The sequence below is a fragment of the Lathyrus oleraceus genome, chromosome 5, assembly GCF_024323335.1.
Source record: "Lathyrus oleraceus cultivar Zhongwan6 chromosome 5, CAAS_Psat_ZW6_1.0, whole genome shotgun sequence".
NCBI lineage: Eukaryota > Viridiplantae > Streptophyta > Magnoliopsida > Fabales > Fabaceae > Lathyrus > Lathyrus oleraceus.
In genome coordinates this window covers 64,744,482-64,763,059 of record NC_066583.1, presented here as the reverse complement: position 1 = coordinate 64,763,059, position 18,578 = coordinate 64,744,482, and positions in this window count along the sequence as shown.

The following is an 18,578-nucleotide window of genomic DNA, read 5'->3' as shown; positions in this document are numbered from 1 at the left end:
ATTTTGATATGTTTAGCAAAAATGGCGTCGGATGCACAAGGGTGATCCAAAACTCTCCATTCTGTTGAGTGGACCATCTCGCTTGGCGGATGAAATGCTAGGGTTGGGAGGCACTCCCGGCGGTGTTCCTCTTGCGGCTCTCGAAGGTGTTTCTCTTGTGGCTCCCGACGGTGTTCCTCTTGCTGCTCTCGAAGGTGTTTCTCTTGTGGCTCCCGACGGCGTTCCTCTTACTGCTCCTGTCAGTGTTTCTCTTGCGGCTCCCGACTGTTGGTGTAAGCCCTAGAGGCCAATATTTTTGGTACTTGTATCGAATTATTTTATTAATAATAAAAGGCATTTTCTTTATTATGGTTGATTAATAAAGTCCCTAGAATAGATAGTCTGCTTAATGTATTAAGTGTGACTTAATCATGAGAACACATTAAACATAAGGGCACTATTCTTAAAGTATCCGTAGTCGAGCTTTAATGTGAAGTGGGATAACATTAAAGCATTAAGACTATTATGTTTGTAGACTGATGATCACATCTCATGGATCATGGATAAAGAGTTATCAAATCTTAAACATAGGTATGAATATTAGGAGTAATATTTATACCGGATTGACCCGCTATGAGAATACTATATAGAAAGTTATGCAAAGTGTCATAAGTTATTCTCATGGTGATAATAGTGTATACCACTCTTCGACCTGAAAACACTATGGATCCTAGATGTAGAGTCGAGTGCTTTATTGCTGATCCAACGTTGTCCGTAACTGGATAACCATAAAGACAGTTGATGGGTACTCCACGAAGCATGCTGAGGGACATGAGTGTCCTAGATGGAATTTGCCAATCCTGCGTAACAGGATAAATGTCTATGGGCCCAATATTGAACTGGACAAGGGTGACACGGTCTATACCTTGTGTTCAATATAGACATAAGGGCAAAGGGGTAATTATACACATAATCATTATCACAGGAGGTTTTGTCAGATCACATGACATTTTCGTGACTTGGGTAGCAGTGATGTGTTGCTAGATACCGCTCACTGTTTATTATGTTAAATGCGTGATTTAATATAATTGCCAACGCCGCGAAAACCTATAGGGTCACACACAAAGGACGGATTGATGAGAGATAGAATAATTAAGGAACATCGTAAGGTACGGTGTACTTAAGCAGAATACGAAATATGGTAAGGTACCAAATACTTAAGTGATTTTGACATATTATGAGATATAGGCCAAAATGCACTTAGGTGGGCTTTTTGGCTTGAAGCCCACACAAGTGGTTCTATAAATAGAGCTCTTGTGCAGAAGCTTTGGTATGGGAATACAACACAACTGAAGAGTTGGAATTTCGTATCTCTCTCTCACTCAAAGCCTTCACTCATAACAGCTAGCAGATTGAAGGAATCCGTTCGTGTGGACTGAGTAGAGACGTTGTCATCGTTCAACGTTCGTGATCGCCCCGCGGATCTGTATCAAAGGTTTTGATCATTATCAGAGATCTGCACCAAAGATTTGAATCGCCACAAGAGGTAACGATTCTATCACTGATCATGCCCATTCGTAAGGATCACTAAATGGAGAAAATTTTAAATTCCGCTGCGCCTTGGATGGCAATTCTCCAACACCGACGACGTTACTCCTCCTACAAACGGCTTTCCTCATGTGGCTCTCGTCGGTGTTCCTCCTCCTCCCGACAACATTCGTCCTCCTCCTCCCGACGGCAGTCCTCTTACGGCTCCCAATGGGGTTCCTCCTCCTCCTCCTCCCAATGATCTTCCTCTTGTGACTTCCGATGATCTTCCTCTCAGGTATGTCTATACCTTTTCCATTTTGCTATTTCAGTGTTGTGAATTTCTTTGTAGTTATATTCATTTGTTTGATTTTGATGTTGAACCTATGGAAATCTAAACCTCTTTGACTTTCAAGAACCCAAATGGCTCAACGTCAACAACACGCCGCACCATTTGTGTTTACTCTGCAACTCGAACTCGATCTGAAACATGGCGTTTATCGCCATAACAGCCATAGCAAGAAATGGACAAGAATCATCGCTGACGAGGATTTCCGATTTCCACTGGATACCAAAACAGAGGTGCTACGGGTAATGATTTTTTATCGCCATAACTTTATTTCTTATATTAGAGTTTAATTTTTGCTTTTACTGAGATCAGTTTTGTCACTGTTTTGTGTTTTTATTTTCCATTTTGATATGTATAGCCAAAATGGCGTCGGATGCGCAAGGATGATCCAAAACTCTCCATTCTTTTGAGTGGACCATCTCGCTTGGCGTATGAAATGCTAGGGTTGGGAGGCATTCACGGCGATGTTCCTCTTGCGGCTCTTGAAGGTGTTTCTCTTGTGGCCCCCGACGGTGTTCCTCTTGCTGCTCTCGAAGGTGTTTCTCTTGTGGCTCCGAACGGCGTTCTTCTTGCTGCTCCTGTCAGTGTTTCTCTTGCGGCTCCCGACGACGTTACTCCTCCTCCCAACGGCTTTCCTCTTGTGGCTCCCGTCGGTGTTCCTCCTCCTCCCCACGAAATTCGTCCTCCTCCTTCCGACGGCAGTCCTCTTACGGCTCCTGATGGGGTTCCTCCTCCTCCTCCTCCCAATGATCTTCCTCTTGTGGCTTCCGATGATCTTCATTTCAGTGCTGTGAATTTCTTTGTGCTTATATTCATTTGTTTGATTTTGATGTTGAACCTATGGAAATCTAAACCTCTTTGACTTTCAAGAACCCTAATGGCTCAACATCAACAACGCGCCGCCTCATTTGTGTTTACTCCGCAACTCGAACTCGATCTGTAACATGGCGTTTATCGCCATAACAGCCATAGCAAGAAATGGACAAGAATCATCCCTGACGAGGATTTCTAATTTCCACCGGATACCAAAACAGAGGTGCTACGGGTAATGATTTTTTATCGCCATAACTTTATTTCTTTTATTAGAGTTTCATTTTTGCTTTTACTGAGATCAATTTTGTCACTGTTTTGTGTTTTTATTTTCCATTTTGATATGTATAGCAAAAATGGCGTCGGATGCGCAAGGATGATCCAAAACTCTCCATTCTTTTGAGTGGACCATCTCGCTTGGCGTATGAAATGCTAGGGTTGGGAGGCACTCCCGACGGTGTTCCTCTTGCGGATCTCGAAGGTGTTACTCTTGTGGCTCCCGACAGTGTTCCTCTTGCTTCTCTTGAAGGTGTTCTCTTGTGTCTCCCGACGGCGTTCCACTTGCTGCTCCTGTCAGTGTTTATCTTGCGGTTCCCAACGGCGTTACTCCTCCTCCCAACGACTTTCCTCTTGTGGCTCTCGTCGGTGTTCCTCCTCCTCCCGACGACATTCGTCGTCCTCCTCCCGACGGCAGTCCTCTTACGGCTCCCGACGGGGTTCCTGCTCCTCCTCCCAATGATCTTCCTCTTGTGGCTTCCAATGATCTTCATCTCAGGTATGTCTATACCTTTTCCATTTTTCTATTTCAGTGTTGTGAATTTCTTAGTGGTTATATTCATTTGTTTGATTTTGATGTTGAACCTATGGAAATCTAAACCTCTTTGACTTTCAAGAACCCTAATGGCTAAAAGTCAACAACGCGCCGCACCATTTGTATTTACTCCGCAACTCGAACTCGATCTGAAACATGGCGTTTATCTCCATAACAACCATAGCAAGAAATGGACAAGAATCTTCGCTGACGAGGATTTCCGATTTCCACCGGATACCAAAACAGAGGTGCTATGGGTAAATATTTTTTATCGCCATAAATTTATTTCTTTTATTAGAGTTTAATTTTTGCTTTTACTGAGATCAGTTTTGTCACTGTTTTGTGTTTTTATTTTCCATTTTGATATGTTTAGCAAAAATGGCGTCGGATGCACAAGGATGATCCAAAACTCTCCATTTTGTTGAGTGGACCATCTCGCTTGGCGGATGAAATTCTAGGGTTGGGAGGCACTCCCGGCGGTGTTCCTCTTGCGGCTCTCGAAGGTGTTTCTCTTGTGGCTCCCGACGGTGTTCCTCTTGCTGCTCTCGAAGCTGTTTCTCTTGTGGCTCCCGACGGCGTTCCTCTTGCTGCTCCTGTCAGTGTTTCTCTTGCGGCTCCCGACGACGTTACTCCTCCTACCAACGGCTTTCCTCATGTGGCTCTCGTCGGTGTTGTTCCTCCTCCTGACAACATTCGTCCTCCTCCTCCCGACGGCAGTCCTCTTACGGCTCCCGATGGGGTTCCTCCTGCTCCTCCTCCCAATGATCTTCCTCTTGTGGCTTCCGATGATCTTCATCTCAGGTATGTCCATACCTTTTCCATTTGCTATTTCAGATCTGTGAATTTCTTTGTGCTTATATTCATTTGTTTGATTTTGATGTTGAACCTATGGAAATCTAAACTTCTTTGACTTTCAAGAACCCTAATGGCTCAACGTCAACAACGCGCCGCACCATTTGTGTTTACTCCGCAACTCGAACTCGATCTGAAACATGGCGTTTATCGCCATAACAGCCATAGCAAGAAATGGACAAGAATCATCGCTGACGAGGATTTCTGATTTCCACCGGATACCAAAACAGAGGTGCTACGGGTAATGATTTTTTATCGCCATAACTTTATTTATTTTATTAGAGTTTCATTTTTGCTTTTACTGAGATCAATTTTGTCACTGTTTTGTGTTTTTATTTTCCATTTTGATATGTATAGCAAAAATGGCGTCGGATGCGTAAGGATGATCCAAAACTCTCCATTCTTTTGAGTGGACCATCTCGCTTGGCGTAGGAAATGCTAGGGTTGGGAGGCACTCCCGGCGGAGTTCCTCTTGCGGATCTCGAAGGTGTTAGTCTTGTGGCTCCCGACGGTGTTCCTCTTGCTTCTCTTGAAGGTGTTCTCTTTTGGTTCCCAACGGCGTTCCTCTTGCTGCTCCTGTCAGTGTTATCTTGCGGTTCCCGACGGCGTTACTCCTCCTCCAATGACTTTCCTCTTGTGGCTCCCGTCGGTGTTCCTCCTCCTCCCGATGACATTTGTCATCCTCCTCCCGACGGCAGTCCTCTTACGGCTCCCGACGGGGTTCCTCCTCCTCCTCCCAATGATCTTCCTCTTGTGGCTTCCGATGATCTTCATCTCAGGTATGTCTATACCTTTTCCATTTTGCTATTTCAGTGCTGTGAATTTCTTTGTGGTTATATTCATTTGTTTGATTTTGATGTTGAACCTATGGAAATCTAAACCTCTTTGACTTTCAAGAACCCTAATAGCTCAACGTCAACAACACGCCGCACCATTTGTGTTTACTCCGCAACTCGAACTCGATCTAAAACGTGGCATTTATCGCTATAACAGCCATAGCAAGAAATGGACATGAATCATCGCTGACGAGGATTTCCGATTTCCACCGGATACCAAAACAGAGGTGCTACGGGTAATGATTTTTTATCGCCATAACTTTATTTCTTTTATTAGAGTTTAATTTTTGCTTTTACTGAGATCAGTTTTGTCACTGTTTTTTGTTTTTATTTTCCATTTTGATATGTATAGCAAAAATGGCGTCGGATGCGCAAGGATGATCCAAAACTCTCCATTCTTTTGAGTGGACCATCTCGCTTGGCGTATGAAATGCTAGGGTTGGGAGGCACTCTCGGTGGTGTTCCTCTTGCGGATCTCGAAGGTGTTACTCTTGTGGCTCCCGACGGTGTTCCTCTTGCTTCTCTTGAAGTTGTTCTCTTGTGGCTCTCAACGGCGTTCCTCTTGCTGCTCCTGTCAGTGTTTACCTTGCGGTTCCCGACGGCGTTACTCCTCCTCCCAACGGCTTTCCTCTTGTGGCTGCCGTCAGGGTTCCTCCTCCTCCCGACGACATTCGTCATCCTCCTCCCGACGACAGTCCTCTTACGGCTCCCGACGGGGTTCCTCCTCCTCCTCCTTCCAATGATCTTCCTCTTGTGGCTTCCGATGACCTTCATCTCAGGTATGTCTATACCTTTTCCATTTTGCTATTTCAGTGCTGTGAATTTCTTTGTGGTTATATTCATTTGTTTGATTTTGATGTTGAACCTATGGAAATATAAACCTCTTTGACTTTCAAGAACCCTAATGGCTCAACGTCAACAACGCGCCGCACCATTTGTGTTTACTCCGCAACTCGAACTCGATCTGAAACATGGCGTTTATCGCCATAACAGCCATAGCAAGAAATGGACAAGAATCATCGCTGACGAGGATTTCTGATTTCCACCGGATACCAAAACAGAGGTGCTACGGGTAATGATTTTTTATCGCCATAACTTTATTTCTTTTATTAGAGTTTCATTTTTGCTTTTACTGAGATCAATTTTGTCACTGTTTTGTGTTTTTATTTTCCATTTTGATATGTATAGCAAAAATGGCGTCGGATGCGTAAGGATGATCCAAAACTCTCCATTCTTTTGAGTGGACCATCTCGCTTGGCGTAGGAAATGCTAGGGTTGGGAGGCACTCCCGACGGTGTTCCTCTTGCGGATCTCGAAGGTGTTACTCTTGTGGCTCCCGACAGTGTTCCTCTTGCTTCTCTTGAAGGTGTTGTCTTGTGTCTCCCGACGGCGTTCCACTTGCTGCTCCTGTCAGTGTTTATCTTGCGGTTCCCAACGGCGTTACTCCTCCTCCCAACGACTTTCCTCTTGTGGCTCTCGTCGGTGTTCCTCCTCCTCCCGACGACATTCGTCGTCCTCCTCCCGACGGCAGTCCTCTTACGGCTCCCGACGGGGTTCCTGCTCCTCCTCCCAATGATCTTCCTCTTGTGGCTTCCGATGATCTTCATCTCAGGTATGTCTATACCTTTTCCATTTTTCTATTTCAGTGTTGTGAATTTCTTAGTGGTTATATTCATTTGTTTGATTTTGATGTTGAACCTATGGAAATCTAAACCTCTTTGACTTTCAAGAACCCTAATGGCTAAAAGTCAACAACGCGCCGCACCATTTGTGTTTACTCCGCAACTCGAACTCGATCTGAAACATGGCGTTTATCTCCATAACAACCATAGCAAGAAATGGACAAGAATCTTCGCTGACGAGGATTTCCGATTTCCACCGGATACCAAAACAGAGGTGCTACGGGTAAATATTTTTTATCGCCATAAATTTATTTCTTTTATTAGAGTTTAATTTTTGCTTTTACTGAGATCAGTTTTGTCACTGTTTTGTGTTTTTATTTTCCATTTTGATATGTTTAGCAAAAATGGCGTCGGATGCACAAGGATGATCCAAAACTCTCCATTTTGTTGAGTGGACCATCTCGCTTGGCGGATGAAATGCTAGGGTTGGGAGGCACTCCCGGCGGTGTTCCTCTTGCGGCTCTCGAAGGTGTTTCTCTTGTGGCTCCCGACGGTGTTCCTCTTGCTGCTCTCGAAGCTGTTTCTCTTGTGGCTCCCGACGGCGTTCCTCTTGCTGCTCCTGTCAGTGTTTCTCTTGCGGCTCCCGACGACGTTACTCCTCCTACCAACGGCTTTCCTCATGTGGCTCTCGTCGGTGTTGTTCCTCCTCCTGACAACATTCGTCCTCCTCCTCCCGACGGCAGTCCTCTTACGGCTCCCGATGGGGTTCCTCCTGCTCCTCCTCCCAATGATCTTCCTCTTGTGGCTTCCGATGATCTTCATCTCAGGTATGTCCATACCTTTTCCATTTTGCTATTTCAGATCTGTGAATTTCTTTGTGCTTATATTCATTTGTTTGATTTTGATGTTGAACCTATGGAAATCTAAACTTCTTTGACTTTCAAGAACCCTAATGGCTCAACGTCAACAACGCGCCGCACCATTTGTGTTTACTCCGCAACTCGAACTCGATCTGAAACATGGCGTTTATCGCCATAACAGCCATAGCAAGAAATGGACAAGAATCATCGCTGACGAGGATTTCTGATTTCCACCGGATACCAAAACAGAGGTGCTACGGGTAATGATTTTTTATCGCCATAACTTTATTTATTTTATTAGAGTTTCATTTTTGCTTTTACTGAGATCAATTTTGTCACTGTTTTGTGTTTTTATTTTCCATTTTGATATGTATAGCAAAAATGGCGTCGGATGCGTAAGGATGATCCAAAACTCTCCATTCTTTTGAGTGGACCATCTCGCTTGGCGTAGGAAATGCTAGGGTTGGGAGGCACTCCCGGCGGAGTTCCTCTTGCGGATCTCGAAGGTGTTAGTCTTGTGGCTCCCGACGGTGTTCCTCTTGCTTCTCTTGAAGGTGTTCTCTTTTGGTTCCCAACGGCGTTCCTCTTGCTGCTCCTGTCAGTGTTTATCTTGCGGTTCCCGACGGCGTTACTCCTCCTCCCAATGACTTTCCTCTTGTGGCTCCCGTCGGTGTTCCTCCTCCTCCCGATGACATTTGTCATCCTCCTCCCGACGGCAGTCCTCTTACGGCTCCCGACGGGGTTCCTCCTCCTCCTCCTCCCAATGATCTTCCTCTTGTGGCTTCCGATGATCTTCATCTCAGGTATGTCTATACCTTTTCCATTTTGCTATTTCAGTGCTGTGAATTTCTTTGTGGTTATATTCATTTGTTTGATTTTGATGTTGAACCTATGGAAATCTAAACCTCTTTGACTTTCAAGAACCCTAATAGCTCAACGTCAACAACACGCCGCACCATTTGTGTTTACTCCGCAACTCGAACTCGATCTAAAACGTGGCATTTATCGCTATAACAGCCATAGCAAGAAATGGACATGAATCATCGCTGACGAGGATTTCCGATTTCCACCGGATACCAAAACAGAGGTGCTACGGGTAATGATTTTTTATCGCCATAACTTTATTTCTTTTATTAGAGTTTAATTTTTGCTTTTACTGAGATCAGTTTTGTCACTGTTTTGTGTTTTTATTTTCCATTTTGATATGTATAGCAAAAATGGCGTCGGATGCGCAAGGATGATCCAAAACTCTCCATTCTTTTGAGTGGACCATCTCGCTTGGCGTATGAAATGCTAGGGTTGGGAGGCACTCTCGGTGGTGTTCCTCTTGCGGATCTCGAAGGTGTTACTCTTGTGGCTCCCGACGGTGTTCCTCTTGCTTCTCTTGAAGTTGTTCTCTTGTGGCTCTCAACGGCGTTCCTCTTGCTGCTCCTGTCAGTGTTTACCTTGCGGTTCCCGACGGCGTTACTCCTCCTCCCAACGGCTTTCCTCTTGTGGCTCCCGTCAGGGTTCCTCCTCCTCCCGACGACATTCGTCATCCTCCTCCCGACGACAGTCCTCTTACGGCTCCCGACGGGGTTCCTCCTCCTCCTCCTTCCAATGATCTTCCTCTTGTGGCTTCCGATGACCTTCATCTCAGGTATGTCTATACCTTTTCCATTTTGCTATTTCAGTGCTGTGAATTTCTTTGTGGTTATATTCATTTGTTTGATTTTGATGTTGAACCTATGGAAATATAAACCTCTTTGACTTTCAAGAACCCTAATGGCTCAACGTCAACAACGCGCCGCACCATTTGTGTTTACTCCGCAACTCGAACTCGATCTGAAACATGGCGTTTATCGCCATAAAAGCCATAGCAAGAAATGGACAAGAATCATCGCTGACGAGGATTTCTGATTTCCACCGGATACCAAAACAGAGGTGCTACGGGTAATGATTTTTTATCGCCATAACTTTATTTCTTTTATTAGAGTTTCATTTTTGCTTTTACTGAGATCAATTTTGTCACTGTTTTGTGTTTTTATTTTCCATTTTGATATGTATAGCAAAAATGGCGTCGGATGCGTAAGGATGATCCAAAACTCTCCATTCTTTTGAGTGGACCATCTCGCTTGGCGTAGGAAATGCTAGGGTTGGGAGGCACTCCCGGCGGAGTTCCTCTTGCGGATCTCGAAGGTGTTACTCTTGTGGCTCCCGACGGTGTTCCTCTTGCTTCTCTTGAAGGTGTTCTCTTTTGGTCCCAACGGCGTTCCTCTTGCTGCTCCTGTCAGTGTTTTACATGCGGTTCCCGACGGCGTTACTCCTCCTCCCAACGGCTTTCCTCTTGTGGCTCCCGTCGGAGTTCATCCTCCTCCCGATGACATTTGTCATCCTCCTCCCGACGGCAGTCCTCTTACGGCTCCCAATGGGGTTCCTCCTCATCCTCCTCCCAATGATCTTCCTCTTGTGGCTTCCGATGATCTTCATCTCAGGTATGTCTGTACCTTTTCCATTTTTCTATTTCAGTGCTGTGAATTTCTTTGTGGTTATATTCATTTGTTTGATTTTGATGTTGAACCTATGGAAATCTAAACCTCTTTGACTTTCAAGAACCCTAATGGATCAACGTCAACAACGCGCCGCACCATTTGTGTTTACTCCGCAACTCGAACTCGATCTGAAACGTGGCATTTATCGCTATAACAGCCATAGCAAGAAATGGACATGAAGCATCGCTGACGAGGATTTCCGATTTCCACCGGATACCAAAACAGAGGTGCTACGGGTAATGATTTTTTATCGCCATAACTTTATTTCTTTTATTAGAGTTTAATTTTTGCTTTTACTGAGATCAGTTTTGTCACTGTTTTGTGTTTTTATTTTCCATTTTGATATGTATAGCAAAAATGGCGTCGGATGCGCAAGGATGATCCAAAACTCTCCATTCTTTTGAGTTGACCATCTCGCTTGGCGTATGAAATGCTAGGGTTGGGAGGCACTCTCGGTGGTGTTCCTCTTGCGGATCTCGAAGGTGTTACTCTTGTGGCTCCCGACGGTGTTCCTCTTGCTTCTCTTGAAGGTGTTCTCTTGTGGCTCTCAACGGCGTTCCTCTTGCTGCTCCTTTCAGTGTTTATCTTGCGGTTCCCGACGGCGTTACTCCTCCTCCCAACGACTTTCCTCTTGTGGCTCCCGTTGGGGTTCCTCCTCCTCCCGACGACATTCGTCATCCTCCTCCTGACGGCAGTCCTCTTACGGCTCCCGACGGGGTTCCTCCTCCTCCTCCTCCCAATGATCTTCCTCTTGTGGCTTCCGATGACCTTCATCTCAGGTATGTCTATACCTTTTCCATTTTTCTATTTCAGTGCTGTGAATTTCTTTGTGGTTATATTCATTTGTTTGATTTTGATGTTGAACCTATGGAAATCTAAACCTCTTTTACTTTCAAGAACCCTAATGGCTCAACGTCAACAACGCGCCGCACCATTTGTGTTTACTCCGCAACTCGAACTCGATCAGAAACATGGTGTTTATCGCCATAACAGTCATAGTAAGAAATGGACAAGAATCTTCGCTGACGAGGATTTCCGATTTCCACCGGATACCAAAACAGAGGTGCTACGGGTAATGATTTTTTATCGCCATAACTTTATTTCTTTTATTAGAGTTTAATTTTTGCTTTTACTGAGATCAGTTTTGTCACTGTTTTGTGTTTTTATTTTCCATTTTTATATGTTGAGCAAAAATGGCGTCAGATGCGCAAGGATGATCCAAAACTCTCCATTCTGTTGAGTGGACAATCTCGCTTGGTGGATGAAATGCTAGGGTTGGGAGTGTCGCAGCCTAAAAAAATATAGTATGCGAAAAAACAACCGGCGAGAAAGAAATGACAGAAGATTCGCCACCGTGCGTTATTTATCCCAAAGGAGGGAAAGGAAACGCTCGAAGTAAACCGGAGAAAGGAAAGGAAAAGACAAGGTCTCGCAACCAAATCTTGGGTTCGGGAGTCGATTATACGAAGGGAAGGTATTAGCATCCCTACGCATCCGTAGTACTCTACGGGATCCACTCTTGTTGTTCTTGTCTAAAGGGTGTGTGTAATATCTAATGTATTATTTACTAAAAGAGGGGTCAAAGAAAATGACTCGCATGGATGTCGCATCCACTGCATACGTATCTCATATGGATATGAGAATCAGAGTCTTCGTAGCTCGGCTACCTATGGGTTAAAGAGGAGTGTGCTCGCTAAGACATCGCGTCTTATGCCTACGTATCTCATCTGGAATGAGAATCAGAGCAAAACGTAATTCAACTAACTACGGGAACAAAGGTCTCGATTGCAACTAGGGCAAGAGAAAGGGAAGGGCTCGATCGCAACGAGGGCGAGAGAAAAGAATCGCAACGAGGGCGAAAGCAAACAAGGATTAGTTGTTAGTTGTCAGTCAAACTCGGCAAGACATCAGATCTTGTGCCTACGTATCTCATATGAACATGAGAATCAGAGTTACCGTAGTTCGGCTACATAGGGATTGCCATCTGAACATGGACTTACAAAGGAGGACACCAGTTGTGTCAAAGGAGAGTGGGCAATGTGTTCACGTCCTAGCAGCAGGTGTCGCAGCTCGCTGAATCGAGTCTTAGGCGGTTACCTCTTTGCAATAGGACGGATTGACATGCCACAGGATCGGAGACGCACGGAAGGTCTAAAAGAATAGGGAAGCTCTGTCCTAGAGTTGTAATGCAATATGTACTTAAGTGTTAGGATTTACAAATGGGAACACCTACCTAATGTTGGCATGCAAAGAATATGGGAATTCTACCTATGTTATCATACAAAAGAATAAGGGAATCCTACCTATGTTATCATCCACAATGATATGGGAATCCTACCTATGTTATCATACACAAGGATATGGGAATCCTACCTATGGTATCATACAAAGGGTTCTATCTAATGGGTGTTACCTAATCGGAACAAGGATCGACGAATGGAGCAAGGAGAGGTGCTAGGGATAAGGGTAGATGGCGATGCATGAAGCAATCGACTTATAAGGTTGATGGCGATGCATAAAGCAATCGACTTACAAGGTTGATGGCGATGCATAAAGCAATCGACTTAAAAAAGGGTGGATGAATACGTGCTGGTTCTGTTAGGTTTTGAAAAATGATTACTCGACGTTGGATCGAGGTCTTGATCTTGTTTTGAAATGGTTATCGAATGTTCATTTTAATTCTTGTATTAACAGATGAATAAAGAATGAAAGAATAAATATTATACATTTCATGGGAGAGGGATACATTTGTTATGAATGGGGATTGTACATGGCAATCAAACAATAATAATATATGCCTCATACACCATACAAGTAGGCAACAGTTATTAATCAGACAGATAAGATATATAAACAAGTATATGATCAAATCCAATAATCAAAGAATGAAATGAATGAGCATTAAACTATGTATGAGAGATATGAACATGTTAATCAATCAAACAATAGAAGCATGGATGAAAGAAACAAGTATAGAAAATATCAGATTAATCAGGCAAGTGAAACTATGCACACAAAGAATCAATGAATAATTTAATCGAGAAATGATGCAAAGATCAAATAAAATCAATATGAATGACCTCCAGTACATGGCATATGAGATGAATAAGGGAGGATCAAAAGATCTCTTCAATTTCCCTAAGCAATCCCTATGTTAAACATCAATCATACAAAAGTCAACCGAAAAGTCAAGTCAACTTAAAAAATGTCAAATAAATAGTAAATTAATCACAAAAATTATGAAAAATTAAATTAAGTTAGGTGGGGTCAGGACATCATCATCCCCCAAAAAGATTTCAAAAAAATAATGAAAATTGGTTATTGAATTAATTGAATCAAAACAAAGGTCAAACCAAAAGTCAAACAACAAGACTAGGTTAGAAATAAATCAAAAGTAAATTAAAAATGGAAAATAAAAATTCAATAAAAGGTCCAGTTGACCATGAGACATTGGTCAACCATCATCCCAAAAATCATAATCTAAAAATAATTTTAAGTTATGGAAATAAAATAAATGAAAAAAAGTGTGTTAAAATGGCCTATTTGACACAAATGATTAAAATAAAATACTTGCATTAAATAAAAACGAAAATAAAAATTAAAATAAATTAAATGAAACATTTAAGAATGTAAAAAAATATTTTTGGTATTTTTATAAATGTATAAAATAGTTTATTAATTTGAAATGAAAACAATAAAAAATGGATTGAAAAATAAAATAAATAAATTGGAAACGGGCCCTGAATGTGGGGGTGTTGGAAGCAAATGGAACCAAGGCCGGGTCCAAGTGGATGCAGCGTGTGACATGAAAATGAGTAATGTTTTATTGAATGATTTACATGAACATTGCACAACCGGTCAAGCAACAATAAGTCACTAAAAGACAAAATATGAGGTGGACAGACAGGATGAAGAAACAGGCGCGCGACCCAACCGTGTATGAGCTGACACGTTTCAACTTTCATGCAAATATTAAAAAGAGAAAACCTACAGCCATGCAGTATGGACGAAAACGCAGGGAAACAAAAACAATTTGTCTTAACTTCCAGCCAACATAACTCGAGCCACAGTGCTCCAAACGAGCCGGTATAAAAAACAAACTTCAAGTATCAAATGAGAGGAACATCATGGTGTTTTGCTTCATTAAAAATGATGCCTTTAACATGAAGAAAAATGGACAGTAAGGTGTACACATGAGCATAAATGTGAGCAGAAAAATTAATGTTTACAAAACTTAACAAAAACAAACAAGCATATGGTTGGCAGCACACACAAGCATGGCACAAAGCATGAGCATGGCAAATAGTATGATGGTGAGCATGGCAATGGTATGAGAAAAGCAACAATAGAAAAACACAATGGTAAGCATGAGAGATTGTTCATGTCCATGGAAGAAGGAGTGAAAGCTTACCTAGTAGAAAAATAATCCACTGTCCCTTGGAGATGGAAGGAGAATAAGGTGCTGTTTTGATGCTTCAAGGACTTGTGAAAATGGAAAGTGAATGAAATGGATTTCTTGCTCCTTGCCTTGCTTGCTCTTGCTTAACTCGAAAATGGAAGCCACCACCTTTAGGTTAGGGTTTTAGTGCTTATATATGTTGGGTTTAAAGTGTCTAATGGGCTGAAATCCAATCTGTTTTGGTTATGTGCATTTGGAGCAAAAATGGCAATGTGAGGTGGTATGAGCAAATCTCTTGTTTTGGCAAAACTTAAGTGAGTGGACAAGATAAGTACATGGCCAAATGAGGTAAAGAAAGTGGGCTGGTCGTTTGTGCAGCATTATTGGTCTGGTTTGGTAGGCAAGAAAATAAGTTCAAGTGAGTGACTTTTGGACCATGTATCTTGATGATTGTGTGACCAAATGGCAAGGTAATGAAAGCAATAGCAAGAGGGTATGGAACTTAGCATTTTCCATGTTGAACATATCTTGAAATGATGAATGGAAAGGGATGGAAAATAGCCATGAAGTTTAAGTTTCCAGGCTGCAAAAACAGTTGGGCCAGTTTGGCCTAAGTGCTGTCCAAAAGTTCAACCTATGATACCAACTTTAGATGAGTGTATCTTCCAAACCAATGATCCAAATGAGGTGATTCCAAAAGGATGTGAAAGAGGGTATAACAAGGTACAATTGTCATGAAGAAAGTGTTTCCATAAGATGCCTTGAAGTACAAGAAATCTGGCCCATAAGTCTTGACAAATTTTACAATTTTTGGACTTGGAAAATTTTCTAAGTGTCTTAAAATAAAGTCCTACTTTGACCAAGCATAACTTTCTCAATTTTAATCCAAATGGAACAAACCATATACCTATAGAAAGCTTGGAACAAAAGGAACAACTTTCATGTTGGAGAAATTTTCAAATGGAGATTGCATCTTGGTGGAAAATTGGCTTAAAGTGGATGCAAAAACCATAAAAACTTGCCTTAAATGGAAAGTCAAACATTTCCATATTTAATAATTTTTCCAACTCTTGATTAAATGGTGAATCCATGATCCAATCTTGGTCAAATTTCACATGTGGGCTTCCTTGGGCATGAATTTTGAGATCCCACCTTTAAAATGTCAGGAGTTGACTTTTTTTGACCCCACAGTTGACTTTTCCCAAACCGTCTAATTCCCGATTCCATTGATCAATTGAGGCACCTCTGGCTCAAATAAAGAGCTGATTTTTTGCATGTAGACCCTTGTGGACATGTGGAGAGCCATGGAAATGAGTTTCATTCAAGGAATCAGAAATAAACCGATTTTATACCAAACCCTAATTTTAGGGCAAAAGTGACTAAGATCTGACTGCACAAGTTGCCAAAGGATATTTCTGTGATAATTGTGGATCTTCTTAAGCCAAGATGTCTCTCTAATCATGACATGGATGAGACCTTCTACTTCCAATCAAATATTGCCTGTTGCAGATGACCTTGAAACCCTGATTTCTGATTAAATTCATATGCATATTCCGAGAGCTCTGAATCTTCTAATGGTGAAACTGAGGACCAAACAGGACACTTGGACCACCTTGAAACCCTTGAGACTTGTATAATTGGAGAATGAAGTCCAATGCTCAAACTTGCTCTGTGTAGGCCCCTTCTGTTAAGGAGCGATCAGTAAAACCCTGATTTCCCAAGTCACTGATGCAGTATGTAATGAGTATGACCTGGTATGATGCTAATGCAATGTGAAATACAATCCCATGCTTCCAAGAAAAATGAAAGGGTAAATTTGAGGGTATTACAGGGAGGAACTCCCAGAGGTGTTCCTCTTGCGGCTCTCGAAGGTGTTTCTCCTGTGGCTCCCGACGGTGTTCCTCTTGCTGCTCTCGAAGGTGTTTCTCTTGTGGCTCCCAACGGCGTTCCTCTTGCTGCTCCTGTCAGTGTTTCTCTTGCGGTTCCCGACGGCGTTACTCCTCCTCCCAACGGCTTTCCTCTTGTGGCTCCCGTCGGTGTTCCTCCTCCTCCCGACGACATTCGTCCTCCTCCTCCCGACGGCAGTCCTCTTACGGCTCCCGACGGGGTTCCTCCTCCTCCTCCTCCCAATGATCTTCCTCTTGTGGCTTCCGATGATCATCATCTCAGGTATGTCTATACCTTTTCCATTTTGCTATTTTAGTGCTGTGAATTTCTTTGTGTTTATATTCATTTGTTTGATTTTGATGTTGAACCTATGGAAATCTAAACCTCTTTGACTTTCAAGAACCCTAATGGCTCAACGTCAACAACGCGCCGCACCATTTGTGTTTACTCCGCAACTCGAACTCGATCTGAAACGTGGCGTTTATCGCCATAATAGCCATAGCAAGAAATGGACAAGAATCATCGCTGACGAGGATTTCTGATTTCCACCGGATACCAAAACAGAGGTGCTACGGGTAATGATTTTTTATCGCCATAAATTTATTTCTTTTATTAGAGTTTAATTTTTACTTTTACTGAGATCAGTTTTGTCACTGTTTTGTGTTTTTATTTTCCATTTTGATATGTATAGCAAAAATGGCGTCGGATGCGCAAGGATGATCCAAAACTATCCATTCTTTTGAGTGGACCATCTCGCTTGGCGTATGAAATTCTAGGGTTGGGAGGCACTCCCGGCGGTGTTCCTCTTGCGGATCTCGAAGGTGTTACTCTTGTGGCTCCTGACGGTGTTCCTCTTGCTGCTCTCGAAGGTGTTCTCTTGTGGCTCCCGACGGCGTTCCTCTTGCTGCTCCTGTCAGTGTTTCTCTTGCGGCTCCCGACGGCGTTACTCCTTCTCCCAACTGCTTTCCACTTGTGGCTCCCGTCGGTGTTCCTCCTCCTCCCGACGACATTCGTCCTCCTCCTCCCGACGGCAGTCCTCTTACGGCTCTCGACGGTGTTCCTCCTCCTCCTCCTCCCAATGATCTTCCTCTTGTGGCTTCCGATGATCTTCATCTCAGGTATGTCTATACCTTTTCCGTTATGCTCTTTCAGTGCTGTGAATTTCTTTGTGGTTATATTCATTTGTTTGATTTAGATGTTGAACCTATGGAAATCTAAACCTCTTTGACTTTCAAGAACCTTAATGGCTCAACGTCAACAACGCGCTGCACCATTTGTGTTTACTCCGCAACTCGAACTCGATCTGAAACGTGGCATTTATCGCCATAACAGCCATAGCAAGAAATGGACAAGAATCATCGCTGAAGAGGATTTTCGATTTCCACCGGATACCAAAACAGAGGTGCTATGGGTAATAATTTTTTATCGCCATAACTTTATTTCTTTTATTAGAGATTAAATTTTGCTTTTATTGAGATCAGTTTTGTCACTGTTTTGTGTTTTTATTTTCCATTTTGATATGTATAGCAAAAATGGCGTCGGATGCGCAAGGATGATCCAAAACTCTCCATTATTTTGAGTGGACCATCTCGCTTGGCGGACGAAATGCTAGGGTTGGGAGGCACTCTCGGCGGTGTTCCTCTTGCGGCTCTCAAAGATGTTTCTCTTGTGGCTCCCGTCGGTGTTCCTCCTCCTCCCGACGACATTTGTCCTCTTCCTCCCGACGGCAGTCCCCTTACGGCTCCCGACGGGTTTCCTCCTCCTCCTCCTCCCAATGATCTTCCTCTTGTGGCTTCTGATGATCTTCATCTCAGGTATGTTTATACCTTTTCCATTTTTCTATTTCAGTGCTGTGAATTTCTTTATGGTTATATTCATTTGTTTGATTTTGATGTTGAACCTATGGAAATCTAAACCTCTTTGACTTTCAAGAACCCTATAGGCTCAACGTCAACAACGCGCCGCACCATTTGTGTTTACTCTGCAACTCGAACTCGATCTGAAACGTGGCGTTTATCGCCATAACAGCCATAGCAAGAAATGGACAAGAATCATCGCTGACGAGGATTTCCGATTTCCACAGGATACCAAAACAGAGGTGCTACGGGTAATGAT